This window comes from Chiloscyllium plagiosum, chromosome 4, assembly GCF_004010195.1.
Source record: "Chiloscyllium plagiosum isolate BGI_BamShark_2017 chromosome 4, ASM401019v2, whole genome shotgun sequence".
Taxonomy (NCBI): Eukaryota; Metazoa; Chordata; class Chondrichthyes; order Orectolobiformes; family Hemiscylliidae; genus Chiloscyllium; species Chiloscyllium plagiosum.
In genome coordinates this window covers 3,708,398-3,714,371 of record NC_057713.1, presented here as the reverse complement: position 1 = coordinate 3,714,371, position 5,974 = coordinate 3,708,398, and positions in this window count along the sequence as shown.

Genomic DNA, 5,974 nt, shown 5'->3' with positions numbered 1-5,974 from the left:
CCGAGGATAAATCTGGTCTGGCCCTGGGGACTTATCAATCTTAATGTTTTCCAAAAGTTCTAGCACATCAACTTCATCAACCTTGATCTGGTCAAACCTGTATCCCAGCTCCTCAAAATTTTCATTCACAACAAGTTCCCTTTCCTTGGTGAAAACTGAAACAAAAAACTCATTTAGGGCTTCCCCTATCTGCTCAGACTCCACGCACAAGTTCCCTCCGCTATCCCTGACCGGCCCTACCTTCTCCCTGATCATTCTCTTATTCCTCACGTATGAGTAAAATAAGAAATTGAACGTGACACAATTTGAAGACGCAACCTTCTAACCTGAAGCCAGATGCACTAGCGTTGCACCACAAGCCCATACCGTCAGGGTAGTGGCCTAGGCCCAACCATCTTCAGCTGCTCCATCATAAGGTCAGAAATGATTGCACAATGTTCAGTACTATTCGCAACTCCCCAGATACTGAAGCACCCTGTGCCCAAATGCAGCAAGGCCAGGACAATATCCAGGCTTGGGCTGAAAACTGGCAAGTAACATTCATGTCAAACAGATGCCACCAGTAGGAGACAATCTAACCATCATGTCTTGACATTCAATACCATTACCATCACTAAATCCCCACTGTCAACATCCATTGACCACTAACTAAACTGGACTTATCACACAAATGCAGTGGCTACAAGAGCAGGTCAGGGGCTAGAAATTACGCAGCAAGTAACTCATCTCCTGACTCCCCAAAGCCTGTTCAGCGTCTAAAAAGCACAGATCAGGAGTGTGATGAAATACTCCCCACTTGCCTGGGTAGATGCAGTGGAGAGTGTGGTGCTGGAAAAGCACAGCTCCTGTGCTTTGTACCCCTATTAACAAAGCTTAGATCATTTTCTACTTTATTGACTGCTCTCTCCACTTGTCCTGACACCTTTAATGACTTATGCACATATACACCCAGGTCACTCATTCCTGATGAAGGGCTTTTGCCCAAAACATCGATTCTCCTGCTCCTCGGATGCTGTCTGACCTGCTGTGCTTTTCCAGCACCACACACTCGACTCTAATCTCCAGCATCTGCAGTCCTCGCTTTCGCCTGGGTGGGTGCGGTCCCAACAAAAAGCTTGTCACCATCCAGAGTGGGCGACTGAACAGTGAAGGTGGAACAGAAGGCCTGACCATTTTCCCAACCCTCTCTGGTACTAAACACAGTACCGAGAATGGGCTGCAGGACCTCTGGCATTGTCTAAAAGGGGAAAGGGATGGATCGAGAATAGTTAGACCCAGTCAGCCTAACTTCATTGTCAGACAAATTACTGAAAGACAAAATAACTCATCATGTTACGAGGCAAGTTGTGAATTTATTAACAGAAGTCATGTGACTCCCCTGATTTGAAATTTCTGAGGAAGAGACACGTCCAATTGGACAAGACACCCAGGGATGGTGATGGTGTCTGGAAGGTATGATTCTGTAAGTATGACCAGGTCAGGCTGTTACTTGCCTAGTCTGTGAGCCAGCTCTCCCAATTTTAGCATCAGCCCCTCAATGTTACTAAAGAGGTCTATGCAGAATCGACATGGCTGTTTCTGCTGTTGCCTTTTCTGGTGCCTAGGTCAATGTTGAGTTGCCTTTCCATTTTCTTTCCCTTTTTGTGACTTCATAACAATTGATACAACGGAGTGGCTTGCTAAACATTTCAGAGCACAGCTGAGAGTTGACCAATTTTGCTGTGGTTCTGGAATTACATGTATATCCTATCCCACCGACAGGGCAGACCCAGCAGAGGTGGCCGCACAGTGGTATACACTCAGGAGGGAGTTGCTCTGCGAGTTCTCAGCATTGACTCTAGACCCCATGAAGTCTCGTGGTTTTAGGTTAAACATGGGCTAGGAAAGCTCATGCTGATTATTACGTATCGTCCTCCCTCAGCTGATGAGTCGATGATCCTCCATGTTGAACAACACTTAGAGAAAGCACTGAGGGTGGCAAGGGTACAGAATGTACTCTGGGGGGGGGGATTTAAATGTCCACCACCAAGAATGGCTCAGCAGCAGCATTACTGATCGAGCCAGTTGAGTTCTAAAGGACACATTGATAATAACCTCCATCGTGTTGTGTGGCACATGCTAAATGGGACAGACTTCAAACAGATCTAACAACGCAAGACTGGGCATCCATGAGGTACTGTGGGCCACCAACAGCAGCAGAATTGTACTCCAGCACAATCTGGAACCTCATGGCCTGGCATATCCCCTACTCAACCATTACCGACAAGCCAGGAGATCAACCCTGGTTCAGTGGAGAGTGCAGGAGGATGCTAATACTGAAGGCTGTTTCTCCAGAATTTGCTGCTCAGCAATTACACCTGAAACATTTACTCTGATTCTCTGCAAAGATGCCCCCAGACCTGCTGACTTTCTCCTGCAATTTCTGTTTTTGCTCTGGATTCCCAGCATCCACAATTCTTTTTTTTTTGTCAGCCTTGGGGAATTGGATCAGCTAGGATTATTTTCAATGGAACAGAGGAGGCTGAGGGGAGATTAAATTGAGGTGTGTAAAATTGTGAGAGTCCAAGAAAGAGGAGATGGGAAGAACCGATTTAATGGAGAGAGGGGTCAGGAACCAGGGAAGGTCACAAATCACAGAATTCTTTCAGCCATTCGGCCCTTCATGTCCGTACCAGCTCTCTGAGTCAGTGTTAATGACTGAGTGCCAATCTCCTGTCCTCTTCCCTTTCTCCGCACACCATTTCAATCCCAATAATCATCCAATTCCCTCTTGCATGCTTCAGTTGAGCAGTTCCAGGCAGAGCCTAAGCACTGACTGTGTAAAAGCCTGATTTGCATCTCGCATTTGTTTCTTCTGTAAAACACTTGAAAACTGTGCCCTTTGGTCCACGGTCTGTTGATGACCAGGAACAGCTTCTCCCTTTCCATCCTGTCCAGCTCATGGCTTTGCAAACCTCTGTCAATGCTCCTGTCAGCTTTCACCTTTCCAAGGAAACAATCCCAACTTCTTCAATCTATCCTCATCACTGAACTTTCTCATCCCTGGAACCATCCTTGTCAATCACTTCTGTGATGTCTCTAAAACTTCCTCACCCTGTGGCTGGACACAATACTCCAGCTGAGGTCTAACTAGTGTCTTGTACAAGTTCGACATCACCTGCACACTCTTGTGCTTTGTACCCCTATTAACAAAGTCTAGAACACTTCCTACTTTGTTAACTGCTCTACTTGTCCTGACACCTTTAATGACTTATGCACATATACACCCAGGTCTCTCTGCTCCTGTACACCCTTTAAAATAGTACGCTTTATACAATCTCTCTATGGTCTTTGTACAAAAATGTGTTGCCTCAGCGTTCACTGCATCGAACTTCATCTGCCTCCCATCTGCCCATTCAACCAACTTGTCATTATCCTTGTAGAATTGAAAAGTATGGTGCTGGAAACGCGCAGCAGGCCAGGCAGCATCCGAGGAGCAGGAGAATCGACGTTTCAGGCATAAGCCCTTCTTCAGTCCCTGTAGAGTTTACACACTGTTCTTCCTCACTGTTTACAATTCTTTCAAGCCTTCTCGCCATCTTTCCTTCACCATCGCCAGGTCAAAATCCTGGAATTCCCTCCCTAAGGGCATTGTGGGTCTACTGCAGCGGTTCAGGAAGGCAGCTCACCCCCACCTTCTCAAAGGGGCAACTTGGGACGGGCAGTAAATGCTGGGCCCAGCCAGTGGCACCCATGTCCCATGAGTGAAAAAAAGAACAACACTGGAGAGGGTGCAGAGGAGATTTGCCAGGATGTTGCCTGGGGTAGAGAGTTTCAGTGATGAAGAGAGATGGGACAGACTGGGGTTGTTTCCCTTAGAGCAGAGGAGACTGAGACAGGAACATGATTGAGATGGATAAAATGACGAGGGACAGACAGGGTAGACAAGAAGGGAGTCTTTCCCTTGGGAAAAAGTTTTTCACCCAGAGAGTGGTGGAAATCTGGAACTCACTGTCTGTCAGGGTGGGAGAGGCAGAAACCCTCAGCACATTGACAACATATTTAGATGTGAACTTGCAATGCCAAAGTACATAAGGCTTTGGACCAAGTGCTCAAAAATGGGATTAGAATAGCCAAGTGTTAGCGCTGACTCAATGGGCCAAAGAAGCCTTTTTCTGTGCTGTAGATCTCTATGACTCTATCACCATGAAACCCATCTGGGTCACTCATGTCCTTCAGGGAAGGAAACTGCCATCCTTCCCTGGTCTGGCCTACGTGTGACTCCAGACCCACAGCGACGTGGTTGACTCTGAACTGCCCTCTGAAATGGCTGGAACAACTCATTTCGTTCAATGGCAATTGGGGATGTACAACAAACGCTGGTCTTCCCAATGATATCCTTCTCCATTCAAGGATAACTTCAATAAAAAGGATTTGAACACTGGACTTGAAGCAGGAAAAGTTTAAACTCCCTCAGTTCAAATATTGTCTCTGGTTCTGTTCACCACACTTCAGACAGCAAAATTCTGGTGAGACCACAGAGCAATTGATTAGCATGGTATCAGGGCTCAGGAACCTCAGTGATTTCTTTATTTTCACTCATAGAATGTAGGTGTCACTCACTGCTCATCCCTGGTATTATGATCCCCAGTTGATGTTAATATTGGACAAGTCAGATCCCAGACAGAAACCTGGCTTTTGGATCATAGTTTGTTTTGTTTTGGTTTTAACAAAGTGATCTCAATAAAATACGGGTTTATTAATGAGAAAAACATAAAGTATCTATCTAACAACACAAATTCAAAGATTCCAAGATTCTCAAGATTTTGTATTAACTGCAAAGCACTCTTATCAATTGAAATGTGAAACAGCAGTTGTTGTATAATATCCAAGCAGTGGTACCCCTGGTGCAGTATACACAAGTACACCAGGCATAGACCCAAAAACATCACCTGTACAGAACTCACACCATGTCCTTGTCTCTGATACTTTGATCGGTTTAAGTCATATTTAGCTGTAAGTAACCTCTTCAGGGTTTTATCCCAACACTTCTGGTCTAGGAGCATCACTAACTCTTTAGTCTAAGATAACTAGTTTCACTATGTCCTTCCCTCACCTGTCCACACAGACATCTCAGTTCAAGGACTTCACAAGACTGTGCAAAACTCAAATCTCATTTTGAAACCCTAAGCCTAAACCAAAATCCACTCATCCACAAACTCCATCAACAAACACATAGACCTGGACCCAATATACCGGCCACTACAGCCTTCAGCTGAAACTGACAACCGGAAGCAGCAGGGACAGGCCACTATAAATGCCGGAGGAAACACCACAGAAGCGCTGCACAGGAGGCTCCCAAGCACTGAGGATGTCACCTAGACAGGGGATGAAACGTTTGCAACAAAAACTTCCAGCTCGGCGAACAGAACCACAGCAATAAGAAAAAAAGATTATGTCACGCAGTTTGCATCACACAGGATGCTATTCAGAAGACCTGACTTCTTAAACTACTGCAGTGCCATTTTGACCCAGTGACACTGAAGGAAAGGTGATATATTTCCAAGTCAGGATGGTGAGGGGCTTGGAAGGTGAAATACCTGCCCACAGGCTAGTATCCAAGTCACCCTTTAGTTACATGATTTGGAGATGCCGGTGTTGGACTGGGGTGATGAAGGAGCGCCACTCCAAAAGCTAGTGTGCTTCCAATTAAACCTGTTGGACTATAACCTGGTGCTGTGTGATTTTTAACTTTAGTTACATGTGCACAGTACACTGGCTGTGACCAGCCAGCTCGGAGTCAGTCCCCTAAACTGAGGAGATTCTAGATCCCGGTAATTTTTTTTCTCTTGTTTATTTTGGGTTTTTTTCTTTTTTTTCTCTTTCTTTCCTTTTTTTTGCTTATTTTTTTCCCCAGCACCCATGTTGTGTGTGTGCAGGTGTGAGACACAGTGAAAGACACAAGGTGAATCCCCTGGTATTTTTTTTTCTTTTT